This window comes from Nipponia nippon, unplaced genomic scaffold (genome assembly GCF_047370975.1).
Source record: "Nipponia nippon isolate SJK-2023a ecotype South Korea unplaced genomic scaffold, ASM4737097v1 scaffold_3, whole genome shotgun sequence".
Classification (NCBI taxonomy): domain Eukaryota; kingdom Metazoa; phylum Chordata; class Aves; order Pelecaniformes; family Threskiornithidae; genus Nipponia; species Nipponia nippon.
In genome coordinates, this window is record NW_028262347.1 from 96,738,821 (window position 1) to 96,766,232 (window position 27,412).

The window sequence follows — 27,412 nt, forward strand, 5'->3', positions numbered from 1 at the left end:
TGCAGTTTCAGAAAGGTTTCATTTAGAGTTTTCTCCTGTCAAGCCTTCTAGAGGAAAAATATGCTGACATCTCCACCATAGCCATCTCCACTTGCAAAACAGGTACAGACATAGTATGAATATGACACTGCTTATCCTCAGCATTTCCAAATCAATCAGCTCCACTCAGATTTCTTCAAAAAAAAAAAAAAATCATAGCATTCTCTGAAGCCGATACCTAAAACTTTCTTATTACTGGTCCTCAGTTTCTTAAAACCTTCCAGGATAAAAAGAAATCTCTCTTTATAGAACCGCTTCTGTCCAATTAGGTGAGAAGTGCACGAAATCTGAAATTCACTTAGACTGTGACAGCAGTAAGGCAGTTTTTAGGAAAACATAAAACAAACCTAGTGAGTTTTGTGATAAAGTTGGAAATAGGTAAGCCAGGAAAGGTAGGGTTTAGGTTTACTCATGAAAATCTGGACCTGGATCATTCACCTTATCCTCACCGATTTGCAAATTCAGTTTGATGAACGTATACCTTGCTTATCCCATGGCTGTTAGGTATGTGCAAGTGTCTAAGGGAAACCAGGAACTATGTTTTCATTGCTGCATGAATTACCAGAACTTAGGTCCAGATTTGCATATGTAAGAAATGCCATACACTCTGCTAATCTCAAGCAGCAGGATAGCAAAAGGGGTAAGAAATAGCTCTTAGCATCCTATTACCAACTTCAGGACTAGCTCAGGGAGTCTCTCTCTGACCCTTGGCCTGTGCTGAGGGCTTATAATAGACACATCCCAACAGATCCCATCCCCTCAGAAGAAAATGGGGCTTAGGACCCACCCTGAGAAGACAGAGATCAGCCATCTTCCCAACCAGGTTCTTCATCCAGGTGCATGGGCTTGCTGTCCAGACCCAGTAAGAGAGTGCTCTTTATTGTAACGCTTAAAATTGTGTAGGAACCTGGGAGTCAGGCACAGCTCTTCATACCTCCCCACCTCATCAAATCAGATCTATGGTTCATGGCACTTTTCGTGGTCAAATGGGTCAGAAAGTTGAGAAACTACAAGTGCAGTCTTACAGGCAGTAAGCCACATAGATTACGTACACCTGGGCTTCAGGGCTGGGCAGCCTATATCTGCTGATGGCCACTGAAGGGGTAAGTGGCAGACAGGCAGCAAAATGGTGTGGGTGATATACTTTAGCCAAAGACCAATGGAGCAAAGGGTAGGTTTTAGCCAAGGACCATTGGGCACAGCTTTTCACTTAGCAAAGGCACCACAGGGGCTTTGCCCTATCTGTGCAGGGCAGAGAGGACACCAATTTGCACCATCTGAACCAAGTGGTCTCAGAGGCAGCAAGCAGAAAAGGTTACAGTTAGAGGTTCTCAAAGTGATCTCCTGAGCCAGACTTTTGGCAGGTGTAAATCAGCAGAGCTCCTTTGAAGTCAATTAATGCTTATTGACACATGCAGTAGAGCCAACCTCCTCTCCCTGGGAGAAGGTCCCGAGTTCCACTTTTCCCTTGGGGGAAACTAGATTTACGAATGCTTACAAATCTAAGTTATTGCGATAGAGATTTTGTAAACTGTGAACTGTTGATTTACTCATCGCCACCCGCCGCTGACCTCATTGAAATGTCCTCCTGGTGAAAATCAATTTTTTGTTTTTGAAACAGAATATTTAATTATCATCCATATTGATTTAAAACTATCTCAAAGCACATTGATGTTACTCAGAAAAAATATGAAACAGGAGTGATACCTCCTGCAGTAAGCACTCTCACACTGTGCAGGCATTTCTGACTGGGCAGGTTTTCCCACTAAAGGGCTTTTCCTCAGGAAGGCAAACCAAATGCTTGCTGAATAGCACATGTACTATCCCAGGGGATATTTCGCTTCAAAATGATGCTTTGCCATCGCTCTTGGGTAGTAATTACAGTTGTTGTAAGATGTTAGTCTAATCACCCCTTCCCCCCCCTTACATTATCTGTAGGGACTCGGAGATGTGTGTGGATGAAAGAGCTCTGGGCTGTCGCCAGCCTTCAGGGAAGGAGCACTGAGCTGGTGGAACTCCATTCCACAGGCTCTGCTGCTCCTCCAAGCAGAAGCAGAGCATGTGCCCTTCACCCCTGCGTGCTCATCTGACGGAGCAGCTAACCAGGCAGCAGCAGGGAGGCTGCCTCTCCCCAGGGCAGCTCTTGCATGCCTGGGCTGCAGCTGCGAGATGTGCTCTGAGCACATTCCCAAGCTCTCTGTAGCGAGGTGGGAAGGCACAGAGACCTCATTCCAATGCATCCAGTTCAAAAAGAGTTGTCTTTAACCCCTAGGTAAGTTTTTTATTTATTATGAGCTATTTATTTGTTATGCTTTTTAATGATACACTGAATGCTCCAGCACCCATACTTTCTACCACATTAAGCAGGAAGTCACTGTTCTAAAACATAAAGTAGTAAGAAAGAAATATATAGATTCCCACTTCAGGGCAGGGTGGAAGTAATCTGTACTGGCATGCATTTTCCTTCTCTCCCTTCATTTGATGATTTTACATGGTTGGTCATTACCTTACCAGCTGGATGTGTTCACATCAAATAGGAGGAAACAAACAAACAAACAAACAAACAAAATCTAAAAAGGCAAACTCCTTTGTCCCTACCTAATGTGCTGAATATGTAAAATCCACTTGGACCAAGTCAGCCCACTGCATTCCCACATATCTGCATGTTTATTGACTTGTCAGCTGAAAACCAAGCAAAAGCTCTCAACCAAGGAGCCTGCTGATGAGTGCCTTGGAGATATTTTAAGTGAAAATGAGACCTCCTGTCCTTATGCATTTCTAGCTAAATATGCAATACCTTAACTATTATAGGTAACAGGGGAAGAACGACTGGCTCCCTAGGATAAAAGTAAATCTTCTTTTGTATTAAGAAGCAGCCAGAAAAGGAACTGTTTTCTCAGTAAATTATACAGCTATCTATTGATACAGGAAGGCTGGCTGCTTGTCCAAATACAAGGACGTTAAAAGCAAGGATCACAGTGTAAAATGTTGATGAGAATAAACAGAGCATACCTGACATAGGAGTATATCTATCTTCCCATAGAAATACTGGAAAATAAAAGTGATAAAGGTTGCAAACCTGCTGCTTTGGAATTACCACTTTGGAGCTACCATCTATCAAAGGTCAGGTGATGGAAAATGGTAATAATTGTCCACCTCGAGGTTCCCTGAATCTGGTCACCCTGGACTTTGCGAGAGAAGAGGTTCCCACCCAGTTCCTGTGACAGCTGCAGCATCAGGGTATTCACAACTCTGAAGAAAACAGTTGCCAACTGACACAGCCCTTAAGAACTAATGAAGAATGAGAGCATTCAGGAGAGCTCCTCTTTGCCAGAAAACTGCATCTTTTGTTCATCATCCAAAACCTAGCAACGATACCACCAATTCATGAGTGTCCCCCCTTTTGACAGTTCTCTGCCTTACTATGCCAGCAATTCCCTCACCTCCCCCATTGGAAGTAGGAAATGAAGTTCTCATGCACACTCATTAAATCATCATGAAAAAATACTGCTGTAAATATTATTTGAGACATCTTTTCCCCATGCCCTCTTTAAAAAAAAAAAGTCAAAGTCAACAACTAACCAAAATAATACAAGAGAAGAATCTGGAGATCTTTGACCCATCTCAGTCTGAGAGAATTAACTAACATATTTATTACCCTCCCTGTCCTCCTCTAATTTTTGTTTAATTGAAGACCCAGCCATGAAATAGAAGGATTAACAGAAGCTGGTGTTACAGGCTTTGTAGCCACTGCAGGCAAAAAAGTATTAGCGATCTCCCACGGAAACTGCTCTTATCACGCAGCCATGTATTTGGAGTCAGGTGTTCCAGAATTTCTACAAAACCATTTGAATTGCGAGATAATTTTTCAAGCAAAACTGTGTTTTCTCTTCATTCCTATGAGACCTTTATGTGTCTGTATTTTATTTGTCCTGCTAATGGATTCTTAAACAGGAAAATAAGTATTTTGACAGTAAGAGCGAGCTGTGAAAGACAGGTACTACTACTTCATACAGTCAGGAGAAGATCTCCTGAGTGAACAGAAGCCTTACCCTGCAACTCTTACATACTCAGGAAACATGCCCATTCATGCCTCTCTCCATCGCAGGCCCTCACATTTTTCTGTGCAGAGCTTCCCCCAGATTTTTGAGCTACACCAGACCCAGTGGCTCTCGTGAGACCCAGCATGGGCCAACTCTGCTTTTACGCAATACAACCAAACCCTCGTTAATACAGCAGGTAAAAAGACAGACAGAGTACACTCCTCAAGTATCCAGCTCTTCAAGTCAGTTCTGTTTTAGGAGATAAATATGCAATCTGCTAATTTTTTTTAGGAATCAATACTTACTTAAGAGCAACAATAGTTCTTCCAAGGCCTTTAAGTTTATCATACCACTGTGACGCTAATCTGTTTTACTTTCTTAATGAAAATAAATTACTTTCCCCAAAGGATCAATCTTTTGGGCATGATTCTGATTTTGTTTGCACTGCTTTATTCCAGCAGCTACAGCTAATGGAGCGTCTGCCGACTTACACCCACAATCAAAATAAGCCTCTTTCCATTCACAGCAAGCACGGTGCATGTGGCATTGCTGGAGTCCAAGCAATTTGGAATACAGCTGAGAGTACTCCGAGTCTTTCACTTTTTTGAACTTTTATATCATGCTGCTTCTGCTCACATAAGACAGAAAATGAAAGCACAGTGTACTTGTGAGTGTAACTAAGCAACAGGGCACAGCAGGGAGACCCAGTTATCTGGTGCTAATCATACCCCAGGGATGTGAAGCTCATGAATTAAAGGGCCATTTTAACATTTATCATATTTCTTTTCATTTAAAGGTAAAAATAAATTATTTCTATAAACTGCTTTGATCCCTGGAAAATGCCTTCTGACATTAAATCCAATCCTTCTGGCTCTCAGAGATTAGTATACCGCATACCTAACTGTCACTCAAAATGCTCAGTCCAGAGCGATGGATCACCAACCCATTTCAAACATCCCAGTCCAGAGCCACAGACCTGGTCTTCCACTTCCGCAAGTCCACGAGTCCTGTTCTGGTCCCAGAGAGCTCCTGACGCTGGGGTGTAGCACTCATGGGAAGCTGCCTTCATGCCCACAAAAATTCTGACTCTAAACATCCCCAAAGCAGTATGACAAGCATATGACAATATGTAATTTATGTCAGTCTGCTAAGAGCTGCTTTTCAGCAGCCCAGAATTCCCATAGCAGGATACGTACTGGCACATCTCTCCCCACACCCAAGAAGAGGTGCGAGCAAAAAGCTGCATGAGAAAGTGGTGAATGTAGACTGAGCTCTTTTGGGCTCAGCTCAAACACCACTGTCCTGTCTTTTCATCACAAATGCCAGGACCCGAGGAACTCAGGGAAATGGTAACCTCACTCATTTCAATGGCACTATCAGCAAAATCAGACACACAATGGCTGCAGGTGACAGCATCAAGCCCGAAACACTCCAATTAGTGCCATTATTCAGAACTTGTATTTAGCTATTCTGTGGATGAACACTATTTGTTTTTTTTCTTTACACTATATGAAAACTGTTTGGTTGGGTTTTTTTGTTTCTTTTGTTTTGTGTTTTTTTTTTTGTTTGGTTGGTTTTTTTTACTTCATCCTGCCTCAAGGTAGAGGCTAAATGAACTAGTTAATGTCAATGTTTACGTACTAGACTGCTTCTGTGAGTGTTTTGGTTTATTCTGGCCATTCCAGTCACAGCAAGTGATTTCAGCAAGGTAGTATGAAAAAGCACAGAGACAACACTGGTGCTGTGTGTAAGATCAGTGATCAAGATCCTTCAGTGACTGGACACTAGCTACAGCAGATGGCAGCTATGTGAAATGGAAGCATTAATCTTTGAGCTCAGTTATTAGGGATAGGAATGCCTACTGTCGAGCACATGCCTACACGTGCAGCCAAAAGGTTTGTTGCACAGGCAGTGCCAGAAGGCAATTATGGCAATTAGGTGGTCTTTTTGACCCATTTTAAATGGACTAATAGCAGGGATTATTATCAGCTTGTATTTTGTTCCAGTGATGATCTGGATCCTCCTGCACTGAGGATTCAGCACAAGCTGTGCAAGCACAGAGATAATTTCTGTCTAATTTGGCATAGTGCTGAGCTACAGAAGAGGAACAGGGGACCACAAGGCTGGTAGGGAAGAAAGGCACAATCCCAGGCCCATGGGTGACTGAGGCTTACAAACTGATAGCAGATATCTGCAAGGGCTGTTTGTTTTCATGACCATGTAAGTAATGGTAATATCAGCAGTTCATGGTTGCTGCTTCATCTTCATGCCTGATTTCTTATGGCATGTGGAATAAGGTAAGGGAATACAGCAGCACATAATTATCCTTCTCAATTCAAACACTGCCCTGCTAGGCAAGAGCCGAGTCTTAGTGTTGGGAGGTAGGCTGCTTTTTGTCAGCAGTGGATTCCCTGAAAGTACTAACACCTGGAAAGAGAAAAGAGTTCATTTGAGCCAAGAGGGGAAATGACCCACTGCAGTTAGAACCTGATCAGAAAATGTAAAAGCAGTATTTTGCACATTACTTAAAGCCAGGAGGAAATAAGATTTCCACTTGGAGAATAGCATAGGAAAAGAGTTTAATGTTGATGGCAGGGGAAGGAGTCTAGAGGGTTCACGGAAAGATAAGAAGAAGGAAAGTGACTCTCTGACAGGGAGAAGGTTCCTCTCTGATCAACCGCATGTCTGAAGCTGGCACAGGAGACATGTGCCTCCCACAAATCTCTTGTAATTTCAGCACCAGCAAAGTCATTAACCATGCTGGGAAAAAAGGCAAATACATGGGTTTTTTTTGTTCCTCTATATTTGCTCCACTCTTTCTCAGCAGCTGTTGCTTGTCTTTCCAGAACACAGAATACAAGTAGTTCTCATCAGTGATCTTACTAAGAGGGACACCCAGCATTTCAAGAAGCTGACTTTTTTTTTTTTTTTTTTTTTTTTTGGTGTGTGAAGCACATTGGGTTTTTTGCTCCAAATGAAGAATCTATCTTTGCTCCTCAGCAGAAAAATCAGGTAATGCCCACTTTAACGGAGACTAAACAGCAAATCAGTGAGATGCAAGGTCTCAATTAGTTGCTGTACTTACTGGACATGAAAAGATTTTTCACATATAGAAAAGGACTAACAGCCTGATGGCTGGGGCACCCTCCTGGGAGGCAAGAAGCCAAGGGCCCAGGCCTTGCTCGGCTCTCTGATCACCTTCCAGAGGCCTGTACTAAGGCAGCCTTGGTCCCCAGGGCCCTACAAGAGCCGTAATGACAGAAAGGAGCAGCAGGAAGACATACACCAAAAGAGCTGATGGTCTGTTGGACTGGTTACACCAGAAAATGGATGAAAGTGTGCAGGAGAACAGCAAAGCTTGGGCTAGCAAAGTACCTTTTGTGCATTCCTTGGGTCCTTCCAAATTAAATATTTAATCAAAGCCAGTTCACTACAACAAACAAAGGGCCTGTAAGAGAACTACCATCTAGCTCTAGTTGACCAACCAGAAAAAACCCAGAGGTCTACAAATAAGATCTCTCCTGTCCTTCAGAGATCAGCAGCATTTCTATCACAGAGCTTACAGGTGCTACTTACAGTTTTCAAGAAGAAAAAGCAGAAAGCTGGCCCATTGATTTAAGTAGTAATCTGAGAGCAGGGAATTCTTATCATCATTGAGACAACAGCTCTGGTCACAACAACAGGGTGTTGTAAACCTCAAGAGGCCAGGCTAAGTCTCCTTGTCCAACGAGACAGGGGAATAACGAGAAGACCACAGGCCACATTGGCAGAAATGCGATATGGGTAACATTTCCCAAGGGAACTAGAAGAATGGACTAACAGTTAAACGCTCATACCGTTGCTTCTGCAGTGCTGATGTAATGTGACCACCATTGGCATGCTGAAGTAACCATGAGTGGCTTACCAACATGAGGTATGCCCTTGCTCATGTGACTGCTTCCAGCTCTCTCCCCAGCACACCGTGGCTCCTGCTTATCACTGCAGGATGCTACAGAAAGGGTTAATGTTTCTGGAGCCTTGAGACACAAAGCTCAGCTTGCTCCTCTCCAGGAAGCTCCTCCACCATTGCTGCTCACAGGGCTGTTAGTGGACATTTCCTTCAGGGTGATATTACAAAGGAGCTGGCTTTATATACTTACTGCCATTAAATCAGGCTGAACTGAGGACCTGCCAGTAAATCAGGAGGAAGATCTTGGGAGTGCCTAGGTATGGTCTTTGGTTTTTCAGATTATGCAGCTCCACTTTATGGATACACAAGTTGCAGAGTATAAATCATTAATATCCAGTTTGGGGAAGTCACTGGAATGTAACTGCTGTGTAGGCAAATGAAAATATAAAGCTATCAGCAATATATTAATTTTGTAGTGTTCCACATGGAATGAGGAGCAGTAGTTTATAGATACAAAACCTCCTTGCCTAGAGAGGCAGCCTTCCTTTTATCTAGATTAATTCCTAAGAAAAGCCTAATACTATCTGGCACTTTTCAAATCAAAGTCATTTTCTTATTTGGAAGACTGAAGACAGTTTCCTAGTAGTGGCAAGTGAAAAGACAGCCTGAGGAACCGAGGTACCAAATCCAACTGCTCCACATGTCACTTTGCATTTCTCTGGAGAGCACTGTCACTTAAATCCCACTGTTCACTGTCTCAGGTACCATTCATGTTGTGCAAGGTATGGAAAAGACAACAGAATACACAGGAGAAAATTCCTCCTCTTGCTCTGTGAGCCATTGTCCCTGAAAACTATTGGTCTTTTTCCAGGGTGGGGGTAGCAAAGATTATTTTTTGACTGAGAGAGATTGATCCGATACAAACAAGTATCCCAGCAGAGTCAGAGAACAACTAGGGATGCCAGAGAAGCCTTGCTTTAATAGCATTTCATGGACCTGTACAAGGGATGGGTCAGGCAATGTCTTACTGAACAGGAAAATTAAAGATTCTCCAAGGAAATATGAACTGAAATGCAATTGGGCTTTTTGCTTTTAATATCCTAGTGTTTGCCATCTGTTATTTGATGTTCCAAATTCTTATTTAAAGCCTGTTTGACAAACAGACCCTGATAGAAGAAAAATTAGAAGTTCAAAATGAACACATAAGCTCCTGTAGATGTCTCATCTGCACATCTTCATCTACACTGATCTTACCAAGTGGAGCACAAACCTGAGGTTGTCATAAAAAAACCCCTCATGAAGTGTGATACCCCACCTGAAGGGAAGCTTTCGCTTACAAGTATTTTCCTGACATTTTAGGAGAAATCATTATCCTGTTTTACTTCTCATCCAAAAACATTGCAAAGAACAGCTGCTTCCTTCTAAATCTTCACCATGGTGCACTTCAAGGATATTTCAGGGGCACTTTATGTGGGTTTAAAAGCATCTTCTAAATATAGGTACTTTGCTCACAGTCTCCAGAGGAGATGCATGGCCTTAACATCCCTTGGTTCACCTGGAGAAGTGGTTCCATTCAATAGCTCACACAGAGAAGCCCGATATTTTTGTGTTAAGATTTCTTTGGGCCACATTTATTCCCTTCAGTATAACTTTCTTAGGTGCCTAGAAAGTCTGTCACAATATTGAAAATGAAGCATGATGCCAATGTGAAGCAAGAGTTTAGAGTAGTCTGGGAGTGTGGGGAGAGGTGGGAAAAGATCCCAGATGAAAGCAGATCATTGGTAATTAAATACAGTGTCCGCTATTGGTCTAAATTTTGTAATTAATTTTGTACTATTTTGTAAGCAAATCTGTTTTCAGACTAGCCCTACCTATAAAAAGTCTCCATCTGTTCGTTCCCTATAGATCTCATTAGTTTTTCCTCCACCAGTAACATGACATCCACTTTTCAATTATACTAAACCAATATAGGTTTATTACTATACAATGTTTTCCTTTTGATTACATGGTATCTGCTACAAACTCATACTTTCCTTCACTAATTCTTTGCCCCTAATGTACTTCAAAAGAATAAACCAAAATCCTGTCTGTTTGTATTTTAAGAAGTAGGCAAACGTAACACCTTTCAGTACATACTGGTTTCTGCATGAGCACTGTCTAGACTCAGCTGATAGGACACATTTAAAAAGTACTGGCCAACATACACAGAACACCAGAAGTTTTCACTGTGGCTTTGCACACACTATACCTAGAGAGGCTGGTGTTCAAGAATGTGTTATTCTGGTCACCAGGTCCCCTTAGGTCACCACAAGGGATTATTATGTCTTAAAAGAGAACCTATCTTCCTTATTTAAATGGGACTTAGTAATCCCAACCATCTTCTGCAAAGGGACAGACGCTTCATTCTTGCTTTCCCAACAGCTTAGTATCTCCATGAAATCCACTGTCTGTAGGGGGAGAGTGGCAGTTGTCATCACTGCTTCCTTTTCTTTCCCATGCCAGCTCTTGTTCTTGTTTTTCTTCTTCTTGCCTTCCTCCCACTATTTTCCGCAGGCCACCAGGAAGAAAGAGGATTAGTGTTAAGAGAAGTCTGATGGCATGAACAGACTACACATTGGCCCGTGATGTGAAGAATTATAGTGTTTCCTCTTTGATCCTGCTTTTTGAGCTATTTAAGTAGTCCTTGCACCAGGTTTGGAGCCAGCCTCCCCACCTCTGAGCACAGCACCACCCAGCCAATAGAACCCTGGGCTAGGATATTTTAGAGGACAGCTATGGAGTAGGTAAATTCTTTCCTGGGACTTTTTCTCAGTACAATTTGGAAGGAAATACAAGTCCTTGACATGCATGGTATTTACACTGCTTGGGCGTCTAGTGACACTGTTAATCTCTAGTTAGCCAGTGCATCCTAGTAGAAATTTTCTCTCTAGGTAGCTGCCCCATGCATTTCTGTGGCAGTGGAATCCTATGGCTTATGTGACTTATTAGTAACTTCTTAAGAATGGAAAAGATTTAAAAAAAAGTCAAGTAGCTAAGACCTACTTTATTCTAGGTTCTTGTTTCAGGAAAATGTAATTCAGATTTATTTTAAATTAATACTTGGGTGCTTCATACTTCACTAAAAAGCACCAGGTTCTTCAAGAGCTGCTACATTATGATTTTCCCTTGAGATGGTCACATTTAAGCAGAGCTGGGCAGCCATCCCAAAGACTATTTTTCATGCAGTGATGCAGTGTTATCGTTAACCATCACACAGTAAAAGCATAAAGAATCCTACTCTGGCACATAAGAATCCCATTTTGGAAAAGCCCCAGCAACAGTTATTTAGCAATGGTATTAATGCCAAAAAAATACATATCAATACATAACTGTGGAGCTGGAAGCCCAACAGAAGTCACCAATCCTGTACCATGAGATTAATGCTCTCTCTGAAGGGAACGGTGCATTTTTCTTGCTTCATCTCTATTGTGTGTCTTTTATATTGGCTTAAAAAAAATAAAAAAACCCCATTACTTTCAGGCAAAGTAAAGCTGCAATGAAATAAGAAAACCAGCTATTACTTTTTGTGTGAGTGAAATGGAATCTAACTAACAAAACCATGCACAGGAGATGACCTTGTTTGTCTTATTTGTTTCTCCAACTTTGTCTCACTTAAGGAGTATGAAAATCAAATTCTTTTTGCCTGGTAATGAACAACCGACACCAGAAACCCTATGAGAGTTGTGAATGTCAGGGGAAATTGATAACGGACTGTATGAATTTCCCTGGTGGAACAGCACATCAATGACTCGTTCAAATTGTCACCTGAGACCCCTAAAATTCAGACCACTGTAAGTAACCAAGTAAGCTTGTTTGTGATGAGGTCATCATTGCCCTTTCACTAACTTTGGGCTGACAGCCCACCAGGTATAATCCAGTTAGAAACAGCAGACGTCCATCAATACCTCAGACATCACTGTCATTTGGGCATGCCCATCTCATGGCCCTAAATACAAGTCCTGGATTTTACAGAGGGAAACGATATTGTTATGTCTTTTCATCACTATCAATAATGCCAGTGGGATTTGGGTAAAGTTATATGTGAAAAAAGAGCAAACAAATGGTGCAGGAAAAAATAATTTCCACCATCCATTCGCTACATAAGCTAAGAGGAAAGGACCTGCTCTCTTTGTTGTGTATCCACTGCATTCAGCCAAGAGATTTCCAAACGTAACTGAGCAAATCAGCCCCAGCATGGACCAAACTGTTTGCAGATTTAAATCCTATTGCACTCTATGAAACCAGATACTGATTTTAGCAGTATCCTTGTCAGTGAGCTTCACAGGTTCAAATGAGATCACAAGTGAGATCTGTTCCCCAGAGCTGCTGTGGTTTGAGTTAGCAAGTTAACAAACTCCAGTCTCAGTGACTTACATCTCATGGCAAACCAGAGGCAGAGCCTGTGCTCCAGGCTGAGTCCTTGTGTAACTCTCAAGCCCAGTTTTGCCTTGAGAAAGAAACTGTGAAACCTAGAAGCAGGCAGAGGCTGGATGTGAGGCCCAGGAGCTGTGTGAATTACACACACTGAGCTGTTTGGCTTGCTCTGGAGTTGCTGAGCCGTGCTGCGAGCAAGCTCCTTGGCCAGATCTCAGGCAGCCTCCACGAGGCACATCTCACTTTCATTGGCGACTTGACTTCCCCCTTCTCCACAGTTTGCCATACTCAAGAGACAAAAGTTTCTGCTCCTTGACTGAGGAACACAGACCTTGTCTCCAGGACCACGCCAGTCAGTAAGCAGGTAGAACTGGCTGCAGTCAGTTCTCAGATGACCACGTGCCTTCAATGACACAACCAGGACCATAATTTTCATATAAAGCAGCAGACCTCAGTCCAGTCAGGGAAGAAAATCTTAACATAAAACTAAGCTTTCTTTTAGGAATAATCTCAATATTCTGTAATCGCTCAAACCCCTGGAAAAGATCACCCTGCTGCTTTCATTTCCTATCTGCTTACTGTGCATGTCTGCAATAGCCAAGAAAACACACTCATTACTTAAGCTACTGCTTGCAGTTCAGGATCAAGAGCTACATTTTCCATCTACCTATTTATGTACTCAAGCAGCTTTTTAATTTTTCTCAGTTGTTCCTGTGCACTAGGAACTTGGGGATGCTTTCAGTAGTGCTCCTGACCCAAAATGAGCATCTAGATTATTGAAAGACATTAGTGTGCTTTGAAAATCAGACTCAGAGTCATACATCAACCATAATAAGGGTTTCTTTGCTTTTCAGTTTTCTGCCACAATGACTTTAATATTCCTTTGATACTACGATTGAATAGATATTTGCCAGAGTGTTGGCATCAGGGATGGATACAGCCTCCAATATAAATTTGGAGGAGGAGGAGAAAGAGGCTGTGTCAGCAGACACACAGGCTACAAAGCATGTCAAGCAATGTCGGACCAATGTACCTGCTGGTACACTGGGGAGATCTAAAATCTCCTTCACTCTCCTTCTGCTCTTCTAGCATTTTAAGATATATTCTTCTCGTGAGCTCTGAGGGTAATGTTACAGAGCACTGCAAACTAATATTCTGGGCTATTTCTGTAGTCCTTGTAATAAATGACAGATTAACAGGTAGTCCAGGAAGAGCCATTAGAAAAGATTCAGCAGCTATATATGAGAATGCTAAAGCTCTGTTTTACCTTTCCTTTCACCTGTAAAGGCAGATGCAAGTAACGCATCTAGTACACCTTAGATATCTTTACTTTGATTACTGCAAGATCACAATGCTGCACCCCAAGCAGAGCATAACGCAATATGTATGTACTGTACACATGCACAGCATCTGATTATAGTACCACTTATTCTCGTTAATACTTTCAGACCCTGTAGGTCATTTTCCCTGGGATACGGCTTACAAATTCCCTTCCTCCTCACCACTGTCCTCTTATACTGACAAGAGCCAAGAAAAGCTCCTGCTGTGTGCAGAATGCTAATAATTGCCCAAGTTATCAAAACAGATGCAGACAAAAGTAATCAGCACCATCAGAACATCTCTATGATGCAGCAAGGAGGTATTTTGAGCTCTGCCCAAATGAATGGGCCAAGCTAAGAGCTAGCTAGTGCCTGAGAATTACACTAACGTGATGTGACATTTGCTTAAAGCCAAGTCCTTCTGTTAATGAGTTTCAGAGTTCTCACAGCAAAGTCACAGCTACTATTCAAGGTTCGGAAAATCTGTGGATGGCAGGTCAGAATAATAGCAAAAGTAGAAAGAAATAACAGTGAAATACCAGGGAAAAGGAAATCAGAGCAAGTGAAGTATAACTTTTGAGGGGTTTTGGATTCTCTAGGAGTCTATAGGTGTGTGTCTCTGCAGACGTATCTCAAGGAAGCCGACTCAGTCACTTATCTGGACCAACACTTCACTTCAAACATGTCATCTGTCCCCATGCTTTACTGCTTGGCTTGATCAGGCAGTTCTTTGCACATTGCAGCAATTCGTTTCTGTATGCAGTAAGTGGACACTCATTCTCCAACATTAGTCATTTAACTGAGCCACCTTAACAGGAGCCATCAGCCATTTAAAGAGCATCACCTCAATTTGGGCAGTGCAAAGATCTTCAGGAGTCAGATCTCTGAGGCACCAAGCAAAGTGAAAATATGTTTATTTAACTGTTCATTGCCTTCCTTAAACATTCTGTGTTTTGTTGTCTCAGATTACAGCATTTTTCTTCGTCAGGGACCACTGCACAGCGCTAGTCTCATCATACAGTAATTTCCCTGTCTTGTCCCAGACATAGTTGCATTCATGTTTATGGATTTAAAAATAAAATAGTTAGTTGAGGTCTGCATCAGCTTGGTTGATTCAGTAGAAGTGGCTGTCAAAAATGCAAGCTGTTCCTAGACTGGCTGTTGAAAACTTCAGCAATCCCTGAGCCCTGCTGCTGCCTCTCCCCAGTGGCCATGCTGGCGATGGCTGGCTGGACCACTGTTCCCCCAGCCTGTACAGCCTCTCAGGCTTCAACCCGAGTGTCCTCTGTGTCAGGAGCGAGGGAGGGAAGAGCAGAAATAGTCCTTGCTGATCTCAGTCCCCCTATTGCCATCACCAAGTTCCTTGTCCTGCCTCAGTATCATTTGACGTTAGTTTAACAGCCCTTTTCTCGTTAAACGTGTAAAATGGTTTTTAAAGACATTTTTAGGATTAAAACCCCCCAACTTTAATGGAAACATATAACTAACAAAAGGATTCCTAGACATTTGGGTACTGCATCTCTAGGGAGCTCAAGGATTTAGCTAGACACTGTCAAGGTATCTGAAATCCTCTTCCCTTCACGTCATTGTTTATAATAGCTCCTAGCAAGCATGTAACGGAAATTCTCTTTCCCATTTCAGACTGGATTCTTTCCCTATGTAAGCAACATCACTGACATCAATAGGGTTACCAATTGGGGTACACATGTCTTCAGCCATGGTATGCTATTTTCATCTCCTTTCCCCTCTCTGAATTAGCTATGCACCTTTGTTAGTCCAAGATCGCTCCCACTGATATAATGATACTATAAAAAAAGAGTAATTGAATGTGTGTGTGCTTGCAAGTGTACAGATACACATTAATAAAACTAAAGAAATACTACCAAAAACAGGCATAGAATTTAGATATAGATTCATAGATAAAGAGTGGAAAAAATTTACACCGGACCCAATAACCCTAAGTGTCCTGCTTGAGTCATGACTTGCAGGTAACAAATGCCAGTAAGGGTACTTTGCTCTTACGGTAAAGTCACCAAGTTTTTTTTACATATGGTACTCCAGCTGGTAGGAGATTCAGAGCCTAGCAGCCGAATCAAAAGGGAGAGACAAAAGACAGGTACAATGTGTCAGGCCCCAGAAGACAAATACATAAAATTTAAAGAAAAGCAAATTCATACATTTTATAAAGGCTATGCGCAGCTCTGCCTAGTGCCACATGAAACTGTGTATTTGCATTTTCCCATTTGCAGATTTCCTCACTTTTGCACTCATTTATCGGATACAAACAACATACGACGTGTCCAGACTGTAACAAGCTGGTCTACAGATTTTCCCAGGCTTCTGCGGAAACTTGGAACTATGAAGCACAAATCAAGCAAAGGCAAAAGAACCCGAGAAACCAATGCAAGGCTAAGAAAGCTGTTTAATGTGTGGTTTCCAATTCCCTGCTCTGCCTATTGGAAGGGGTCCAGCAGCCATGCCCCCCACCAAGCATTTCAGACTTGGCTGCCTTGCAGGAACATGACGGATGACTCTATTTTGCAAGGGAATGCTGACGAAATGTCTTTATAGGCCCTGAAGCATCTTAAATACTAGGGCTTGCCTTCAGCCAAGCAAGCGAAGGTCCTGCTAATTATGCACCTCTCCATTCAGTCTTCTCCTCCTCCCCTGTAATGAAAGAGCGACTAGGAAATGCCCTATCACTTCAAAGGAACATTTGCTCTTTGTATCAGGTGGATTAATGATTAATTCATTTAATTAGTTATTCACACAGCACTTTGAAGACATAAAGATATAAGAGCTGAAGGAGCTTTTTAATTATGAAGTGTAATATAAAAGTGACACCAGTTGCATTCAGTTTAGCACTTGCCAAATACTTCTGCCTTAAATAGGTGCTAAAGGCACACGTGCTGTCCCATTTGCCCAGCCAAAACAGAAGGGTGACTTACAGTCATGCTACTGCACATCTTCATGGAAATCACTCCGTTTAAGATTATCTGACCTGACTAGGGAGGGTGCAACAGGTTCAAAAGGAACTGCGGCCCTACGTTGTGTGTCTGAGGCCATAAGCCATGCTGCGCAGGAGAGGCCCGAGGAAGACCTCCCTGAATCCTCCTTGACAGCGAAATAGCCCGTCATTTCTTTCAACATGCAGCGTCTCGGGCAGCTCAAGGATTTGTGGTGGTCACCAACAGCACTTGTGGAAAATGGACAGAATGGTCCTTTTCTGAGCAATGTTAACTGAACAAACCAAAAATACACAAAAACCCCAATGAAAACCCAACCCCTTAAAACATTACATTTCACCTTTAAGAATAAAAAAAGATTTCATTTTTGCAGTAATTCAGAGTGAAACAGTAAAGAAACATCACTTTGTATCTTAGTTTCTCAGGTTCTGCTTTAGACATTTATGCATTTTTAGTACCCAAACCATGAATTTTAATCTGTCCAAGTAGGTGTGTCATTTTTAGATCAGTTTAAGTCTAAACTATTAGGCTTACACTATTTAAACTATAAATCTCAGATTTTGACTATCAAGTACAATCTTCAAAGTGCTATTTGCATATCTCATTCAGTGGATAGCTTAAAAAATAACTTGCATTAGCTTCCAAGAGCTTCAAAATTACTTGGGCAATTTTTGAACCAACGAGACAAAGGCAAAATTTGCCAGATAAATGATTCATTGTGAATAATTCCCCTCGTTCTGTCAGAAATACAGTGGCAAAAAACCTCATGCAAGATGCAGAAAGCTTACATGCTACCCAGGTTTTGCTCTGATATGCAACACTATTTATCTGACAGTTTTCATGGGCACTGAATGAATTTAGAAGTGAAAAGGAAAAAAGAAAGGAGGTGACTTCTGACAAGTTTTGGAAGTTAAAAGAAAAGAAAAATAACTCTGTAGTGTGTGTGTAAAAGAATATCTATGTTACTTCAAAATTACCAACCCCAAAAGAGATTAAAAATAGAAATGTCTTCCTGTTATATTTTGAATATGAAAAGGAACGATCCATGACATTCTTGATTCATACTGTAATCCCAGTTTACCCTCACAATTACAGTCAGAAAATAAATTATGTATAGATAAAATGTACATAGCTGAAAACATCCAAGGATAAGAAGGTATTATTTATTGCAGTCATCAGGCAGGCTGTGGATGCAAGCCAATGATACTGCACAGAAGAAGCCTCAGTTAATGAACAAAATCACAAATGCCACCTTTGCTTGGGGTTTCTGTAACTGCAGTGACCAGCTTGGACATTTCTAGGTAGGTGCCAACCTGCTCTCCCCCACCAAGATGCAAACCCTTCTGGCTGCACACAAACACACAACTTTAAGAGCCCCTGGGTCTTGAATCAGCTGTGGTTAAGCAAATCATGCCATGATCCTGACTGCTGATGTAGGCACCTGTATCTCTAAAATAAGTCACCCTTTTGGCACATGTCTGGCACCTGTGTCTGGCACCTGTGGGGGAAGAGACTGTCCACTGCAGCAGAGAGCACAGCGGGACCTTCTCCCCACCCCAAAGAACACCCCATGTTCAGTTTTTCCTTCTCCAGACATCTTTTGTTCTTATAGCTGCTGCTCCTCTTCTCCAGCAGTCAGCTGTTAGAGGGCCTGAGGTGTATTTTTTTCTGGTTGGTACCTCTCTTATGACTGTGCTGTAGCTCGAGTCTTCATAGAAGTGGTAGACAAAAACAATAGAAACAAAACTTGCTCTAATGTCTGAGGATATTTATATGGGGATATACTGGAAAAAGACAGTCTATAGCAGCTTCCTTATTCAGTGCTATGTTGTCAGACCCACCACAGTGTGTAGCCCCACTGATGTGACATTAAAATTACACTGAATTTTCACAGGTGCTTCTGAAAGCCTAATCTAATCAGAGCTGAGCTGGCCCCACCACCTGCGCCCTCAACTCACCTCTCTTCTCCTCCTACCCCTCAAAAGGGGAAAACACAAGCACAAATGACTCCTTTCCAATTAACTTGCAAGGGAAGCAGCTCCTCAGAGACCACTGGCAAGCTTACACATCACCACTCTCTGGCTTCTCAGGGTCCATCTGTCCTGAAGATCAGGAATTCCCCATTTCCTCCTGCCTTAAAAAAAAAACAAGCCCTCCACATGCTGAAATTTAAAAACATATGCATTCATCCTGTTTTCCTTCATATACATAATTGCCCAACTAGGTTAGAAAAACAGATCATGTTGAATGAGATGTGGTCGTTGAAGTGTTTTAAAACACAAGCCACGTGCTTTGTTCCCATAGATCCTCACATGTTTTGCTTCCAAGAAAGAGATGCTTTCCCATTTACACAAACCAAGTGCAAGTCTCCAAGTCACATGAAACATGCCAGTGACTGACATTCCAGGGGTTTAAACCACTATTAACATTCATAGCTCAGCCTAACACAAAATGGTAAGCATGATATAATTATTAAAACAGTCTAGGAACCCCAAAACATCATTAAACCAGAACAAGCATTAAATTCCCTAATTTTCTGCTTTTTGTTATAAGATGTTACTTTCCTTCAAAGTTGAAAAGTGTGGTAGCTCTTTGAAGTCCTGACAGCCATTATTCTTAAAAAATTCTCTGCTCCCTTTTCTAATTGCTTTTTTATTCATGAAAAGTCAATTAAAAACCCCACAGACCGCATTACCAGCATTTCTAGCTTATCTGGCCAGTACAGGGAAACTGTTTGGATATTGTATCACTCTCTTATTATTTGCCTGCCATCCATTGTTCAAAAAATAAAGTCTGTTAAGCCCAACAATTCAGAGGAGCAACAATTGTGGTTATCAATCTTTCTGTCCTTATCATCCTACCTCAGCTTTTATGTATCATTAAATCTTCCACACCTTTAACATGTAGGCATACTATTACAGACCAACTAAAGTACAAAAGTAAAGCTTCTGAAAGAAAAGCATTACAGCAGCTATTCCCTCCAATTTTTTTTTTTTTCCTAACGTAAAGCTGAAAATTTTTGAGAATGGAATTTTCACCTCAATACTTTCTGATAGTCAAACCAGTATAATTTTATTAGAGGTTTTGTGTGAAACATTCATCAGCATCTCCATGAATAAGCAACAGAAGAATTCAAACCTAGATATTTAATAAATCCTATCACCTTTTTATTCCTGAATTTTTTTCTGGGAGACGTGCAGTCATGAAAAAAGAATAACATCCTAAAATAGTTTCTAAAACCTTCTTTTTGTGCATAGATAGAATTTTTGATTTCATGACTGTTAATTGCTGAAGAACTTTTTTTAAGAAGAGATTAAAGTATTGCCAAAGAATATGTTTTTGATGAGGGTGTTCCTTCCAGGTGGTTGTGAGCACATAAAGGAAGCTGATAAAAGCATTTTCCCAGTTTGCTTCCCATTTTAATCGGAAAAACCAACTTGATCCAGATGCAAAATGAAATTAATCTCTGCCCAAATGAGTTCATGATCTATGGCTCTGTCTACTAAGAAACATTACCTACAAAGTTTAAAAAAATTTAAGACATAAGGCTTAATAAAATAGTTCCTCTGAATGTTTCATCAGTGGAAAAAATACATTCAACGACATTAGCAAATGTAGTGAACACAGAAAAAGATGTTTTCAAAATGAAACCTACTGATTTTAACTTCTTCAAAATTTGTACCAATTTTATTTGAAATAAAATAAACGCCATTAAAGCACACCATACAAAGAAATACTATGTTTCAGGCTGAATTAAATTTGGCTTTTTGTTTCAATGAAAAATATTGAAACATTTTTCCTGTGGAAAAGGTTTGAAAACATTCCTTGATGTTTTCAGAAAGAGCACCTATTATTCAGACAGATACACAATGAATTTTCTCAGATTTAGGTAGCCTCAAGTGAACTTGAACACTCCAAGAGTACAAGTTGTAAATAAAGAAAACATGACTGAAGGGAGGAGGAGGACAACTATTTTTCCACCAAAACAAATAGCAAAGTTTACTCTAGAACATTTTTAGGACATAGGAGGCAAATAGGGACTATCTTTGCTTTCAGATATAATTAAATGAATTGTTTCTACTAGTAGAGGAAGGGGAAAAGAAATTTCCTTAACATATTTAAAATTTATTTCTTGAAATAGTAGGGTTTGCATTTGTTTTCCATTTTAAAAGTGATCTATTTCAAGAAAAGAGAAAAAAAAGCACTACTACACACACACATATATATACTACTTTCACGCCTTCCATAGCACTGAAGCAATTTTGTACCTTTTGGGGAGACAGATGCTGATAGTGTTGGCTCCATGCTGAGAAGGGCTTTTCCACAGATGCTTCTGAGGACAAACACATTACATGAGGCAGAGGAGAGGCTGAAGCTCTACTACTGGTGGTTTCAGTCCTGCAAACATGAGTTTCTGCCAGGTGTCAGGTTTTGCTGCAGGTGAAACCCCTTGAAGAATGCCAGGTTTCCCAGGGTGCTCTCTGACCACCTCATTTTAGCACAGGTGAGTATCTGTAATTAAAACAAGGACAATTAAAATGCCCACTTAGGATGTGGCCTAATTCCTCCTCCACTGAGAGGTGACACAAGGGCCTGGGCATCTGCTGCCTCCCAGCAGCTCTGCAATGCTGATGTCAAAACCAAGATACTGGTGTGAAGAAGTAAGAATGTGTTAATCAATTTGAATTACTGCCTAAAGCTCGTCATTTCTACTCCCAGTCTTGCAGAGAAATCCACGTAGTCAGAGTTCACACCTTAAGGAGAGCTCGTTGCAGGAGGGGTGAATTAATTCCTGCTATTCTCTGTTCTCTGAACCCCAGTGAGTAACATCTTTCCCTTTATTCATATCTCTAGAGACTTTTTTTGCCAGCTCTCTTCAGCTATATATTTTAAGACATCCAACCAAGTATCCACACTGTCTTCCCACCCCAGTTAAAGCCAGATGCTACCTATAAGCTCCCGTTAGCCTGTTGTGCAGGGAGGTGTTTCTGAGCATCTCCTCTTCTGCAGGATGGCTGCAGCCCTGCAGCGCAGCGCTGCGGGGAGCACGCTGCAGCACCACACTGCCTGCCTGGGAGGCTCAGGCGGCTGTGCTGGGTTTACAGAGCAGCACGCAGCAAAAGCACAGAGAGATGGTTTTCTATTCAGTGGGGGCTTCTATACTGCAGCGACAAGCTATATTTGCAAATCAGACTATGGTCTCCGAGTTGTACATTTTATTACCTTTTTGTTGTTGTTGTTTCACTCCCACAAACAATCTGGAAAATAACAGGGGAATTTCCTTCAGCCTGTGCAATATTTAGGGCTCATGTGTGCTGGTGACATCAGCTGCTAGCTGAGGCCACCTAATTTTGTGCTGCATAATGACCTTACAGCAGAGAAATGGGATCCACTCAGAATTCCTTGTAGTGCTCTTACAAATTTCATTTGCTTGTAAATTTAGGCAAGCAGCGGATGTACTAGATGCCAAAGTGCTCTGTGCCACTGTGTATCTGCTCTACAATCAACAGCAGAGGTGTCCATTTCTGCCTGCCCAGGCTCAGTTAAAAAAGAGAAATCAAATGTGTTTTTGCCATTATCTCCCCCAGCTCCCCCCCAATCGTTAAACAAATGTGACTTTTAGCCACAAAACAGACACAAACCACAGGTGTAGCAGTTTTGCAGTTTCTAAAAAAGCAGTTTTGCAGCCATCCCTTGGAATAGCCTCTCTTGCTTATAAGCATGGCAGAGTAAATAAGCCAGCTGTTTTAATGATGGTTTTTAGTTCCCTACAAAACCCAGTTTGCTGGGTTAGCAAAATCTGCATGTCACCTATCTCTGATGTGCTTTTTCTTTCCTTCATGGCTTTTCAATGTGCAGTTACTTCCCCTGGGTTTGCAAGATGCGGGTTCACACAAAACGTGCAGGAGTGAGTACTGCAATGTGCTTATTCAGCTGTGTAGGGGCACTTGAACCTCCCTCAGCTTTACCAAACCTGTGACAACACCAACCCCTCCCTACAGTCTGAAGACCAAAGGGGGAGTTTGCTGCTGCTCCCGTGCCAAGCGATGGGCAGGAGAAGGCAGAGGTTTAGCCCTAAGGTGCTCCCTCCAGCACCGGGCGAGCAGCCGCTGCAGCAAGCACTCCCCTGCAGTTCTGTGTCTCAAACAGGCTGCTTACACCATCACACAGAGCAGGCAGATGAGAGGGGTGCCAGGCTTGCCCACAAGCTCCTGGAAAGCAGGGCTCCTTTTTTAGGGCAGCAAAAAGCTACAGCTAGCCTCACCTCTTAGTGGAAAGTAGCGCTAACACAGGCACCCGCTTACACACCAGCACAGAGCAAATGCAAGACATCCTGGTGCCAGGGTGGGATGTGGGTTTGATGCTTTCACGGAGGTAGGATCTTCTCTTCTGCCCCTCTACAAGCCTTGGAGCACTGTGCAAAACAATCTGCTCCCTCTGAAAGCATGTAGCAGAGGCAGTGCTTTGCCCAGCAAAGAGATGTAGGGTCCCAGCTCCCACTTAGCCCAGACCTCAGTGACAACTAAGAGCTTCAACAGCTGTCTTTGAGGGAGAGAAGACATTGCGCATTGCTCTTGCCTGTCAGTCACCAAGAGACAGGAGGACGTGGGAGACAGAAGTCTCCTCCTACCTACGTTTCATACCATTTTTCTTCCAGTCTTGCTCCCTTGCTCATGGATCAACAGCCCTCACACTTATTTCATAGGGTTTTTTAGAAAGCAGTTCTATTAGTATCTTAGGGACATTAAATCCTATGCATTTCTGCTACACTAGGAACTTCAGAGAAGCAACTGTACTTGTTAGTGTTGGCTGTGCCTTCAGCTTCCCCATTATCAAGTAGGAGATCAATTAGCACAGATTTTTGTCACTTTCTAAAACTGATAGGTTTCATAGATCGCAGCAGTTTATTCTATTAGATATCAGTGCTCTAACTTTTTCATTACAGCCTAAAGGACAGGCTTTATGAAGCCACAATAAAGATATATGACAGCTATATTTGTTACTGTAGTAGTTGAGGTTTGGAGGAAAGAGAGCTTTGTTTGTTACAAAATGGCATCCACAGAAGAACCGCAATAAACCCGATGTGTTCTTGAAGACAGAGATCCTCTGATGAAGTCAGTAAGGTGGTATCAGTCAGAGAAGAACTTGTGCTTTTGTGCTGAAGAGATAAGTAAGGAATTCATAGATCAGGCAAATGAGGAACGAATAACGATGAGTCCACTTGGGAGCCGCAAAGAGCTGTCATTATGGAAAAGGCCTCTTCGTGGGTCTCTCAGTCAAGGTCATAAGAACATCTGCTTTATGTCTCGTGAGCTTAAGCAACACAGCAGTGACCGCTCCCTTGCAGGGAGAAACAGCTACAAAACCTAAGGCAAAATAGTGGGAGAAGAGCAAAGAAGAACTAGGAACGAGACTGATTCAGAAAGGCTTCCACAGTAGGAGGCACTGAGCAGAAAGCCCCAGGTGGTATGCGCTGTCCTGGGAAAAGATCAGGCAGCCAACAGAGAAAGGCGTTTGGGGGTGGGCTGTGCAGTCACGTCACTGTCTCATACTCCCTGTAAGAAGTGCCAGCCCAGCCTTCTTGGAGAAGGAAAACTGCTTCTTTCTGGAGATAGAATAAAAACTTCTGTGCAATTCTCAAGTCTTAAAACTCTGATCGCATCCTAGACATGCCTGGAGAGTTCACAGTCTCCAAGTCTTTTTAAACCTTGGCTGTTCTATGAAAACAATGATGTGTCTTACGGGTGCCACAAACAACTGTGGCTTGTGTGATACAACCCTTGTCCAACAGAAGCTGGAGGACATAATTCATTTCAGCCAATGAACACCTGTGAAGTTACGTCTGCTATGGTGTTGGCACGCATCTGAGCTGGTTTTTTAACTGGTGACCTACAGGTGAAAAGCTCTGCATTCCCCTACTCTGAGCTATCCATTTGCTCAGATTCAATATTTTATGTTCCCCGTGGTGTTGGTCTTCATGCAATATTTAGTGGATGTGTACAGTGCTTTGTGGATCACAGCGTATCACGTATTTCTGCAGAAATAATGTAAACTGACCACGGGAAAGATCTAATGCCATGCTTGTAAAATGCATGTTTTTATTGCATGTAAAGAGAAACCCTATGTACTTAGTTATAAAACAACATGCCTTACCGCAGGCAGGCTAGGATAGACTGCTGCAACCCCTCTAAAGCATTCAGTGCAGTTTAAATCTACGTGAGTGCTGTGGAGTCACCACCCCCAAACTGGTCATTGCCTGACATTTTGTTTAAATCTTACATAACAAAAAAGGACTTGTAATGGCTTACAACAACATCCATTGCTAGCTCATAAGAAAGGGAGTAACAACTACAATTGTATTATGGTTACATTTTTATCACAAATCAAGTAGGCTGTGGGTCCCATTCAAATTAGTAGGAATTCAGCCATTGACCTCAAGTAGAAGCAGAATCAGGAAATGCAGATTTTTAAGAGAAAACAAAACCTCTCCAAAAGCAATTTAATGATGCTGTGATCATTCCTTCATGTTCTTATTCCCTTTGTGATTATGATAATGACTAGCTCCAGGCAGCTGAAATAGGATTTGTTCAACATCTTCTATTGGAACCACTTTTGGAGGAAAGGCGGGACTTTGATTTTTTTTTTTTTTTAATTTTATTGTACTGAAAAGCACGTGCTTCCATGGAAAATTTAGACTTCCAGTGAAAGCTATTTTGCCCAAACCAAATTTTTTTCAGCCAGACCCCTTCAAATTTTTGTTGTTGCTGTTTTGGTTGGGTCTGACCAAACCAAGGCAGCAGATTTATCCATAATATATTTATTTTATTATGTGCAAAAAGATCCTCTGAAAAATCCCAATTTTTGTTTGTTTTTTGTTACTATATAGACGAAAAAACCCTATATACATCCTGGACGCATTTCATTCCTTTCTATAGGGCACTGGGTCAGAAGATAGTCCTACTGCTGACATATCTTTCCTTGTATCTATGTTTGTGCTTGTTTTTGTGTTTCACTCTTTTCAATTAGCCATAAAAATTACACGTGTTTTTGTAGCAAGAACAATTTGGTTGTGGCTTCCAGGAAAGATGCCCTGTGACTATCATCATGAAATAAAGAAAAAGAGAATAAGTTTTTATTTTCTTATAAATAGTGTCAGTACCTTGGTGATGGAAATGTATGGCTCCATAGGTGAGGCATGCTATTACATAGCATCACAGAGACTGGATGCAGAGAGTTTGTGTGAATCACCATGATCAGTCACCCGTGGGGGGTGCATTGGTAATGCTGACAAGAGGCTGCCCACAAATGCTGCTTGTACCACATGTCTGGGCAGGGATGAAGTGTGGGGAGGTAAGTGACGACAAGGAATAGAACGGAAGAGCTACAGCTCCTTTACTGTTGTCCCCGTAAATCCACCCTTCATATTATTCCCCAAACCAACATAGTAGCTGTAATTGAAATGATTTTTAATTTGTCACCTTAGTTCAGTTACACCAAAAAGCTGTTCTCAGTCTTACGTACTGACAGGTGCTTGCTACAGTGAAATAGTACATTGGAGGCAAGAGGGCAACCAGGGTAGAATGAATTGCTCTGCTTCTCTGGGCTGAAGGGACAAAATCCTTTCTTCCAGTAGGGTTTAGCCCTCTATGGGTAACATTTTGCTCTCTGCGCTCCATGCAGAGAAAATACGAAGCAACATTAATTCTCCCTGCTGCTTTATCTACGGCAGACTCCATTTTCAAACTACAAAGCAGCACACAAAAGAAAAACCAGTGAGCATCAAAACCCTTGGAGTTAGTAAAGAACATGGTGGCAGAAAGAAAGGAAGAAATCAAAATCTTCATTGCATCCCATTTTGACAAAAAAACCCTAACACTGGTTGCTGGAAAAAAACCTCACCAAACAAAACCCACTGGCTTGATACAGTCACAGAAAGAACTGCCCACAGCATGCATGCTATAACAAAGCCAGTTTTTATACAGCACAGGAACATTAATAGTACACTTAGTTAAAATGTATACATTGCATTTGGCCACAGTATTTTCTGCTGTACATGACAGGGTACTAATCTACCTCTTGTAACAGTAAGTGCTAAACACAGAAGAAGATTTTGTCACCCAAAGCAACTGCAATAGCTAATAACACAGCAAAAGTATGAATACCAATGCAAATCTTAACTGTAAAAAGCTATTTGCAATCTGCAACAGAGAGTGAAGCAGAGAAGAGCTAACAAGGGTCATTACTGGGATGTCATGCTAACCTTCTCCCAGTCTTCTCACAAACTTTTCTCAGCCAGGTTTTCTGTTAGACAGCTGGCTCATCTGGCAGGCTAAACCAGAATTCAGCTCCTGCTTTCAGTATGGTGAGTTTAGATCCTGGTTTCCTGTATGGAAAGATCTTTCTGAGGATCTTTCCACAGCAAGTAAGCACGTAATCCCACAGGACCTTCCCACAGCCCTCCCCTGCCCAGCCCTTCCAGCAGTCTGGGCAAGAAGATGGGGCGTGCGTAAGGAATCAGCGAGCAGCTACACTTATTACAGCATAAACATCCAGATTTGCTGCTAGGGATCCCAGTAGCACCTGTGTTGGGACTAGCAGCAGGGAGGACAAAACTGTCTTGACAGAGTTTAGGAGTGTGTCAGCTCCCATCCACTGGAGGCCAGTCAAGTGATGTAAACCTTTACTACCTTCTTAGAGAAGACAGCAAGTACCCACAGAAGCATACCCATAGGATGATGGCTA

The 27,412-nt window shown here is 41.9% G+C and overlaps 1 long non-coding RNA gene across 1 annotated transcript in view; it reads right to left on the minus strand.

The window, feature by feature from the left end:
* Positions 1-21,142, minus strand: part of LOC148054786 (uncharacterized) — a 38,083-nt gene extending 16,941 nt beyond the window's left edge. Inside the window, exons 1-2 of the long non-coding RNA XR_015706180.1 lie at positions 20,938-21,142; positions 18,628-18,803 (exon numbers count right to left, since the gene is read on the minus strand). This is a non-coding gene — a long non-coding RNA (uncharacterized LOC148054786). The remainder of the gene's footprint in view (positions 1-18,627; positions 18,804-20,937) is intronic.
* Between the last annotated feature and the right edge of the window lie 6,270 nt (positions 21,143-27,412).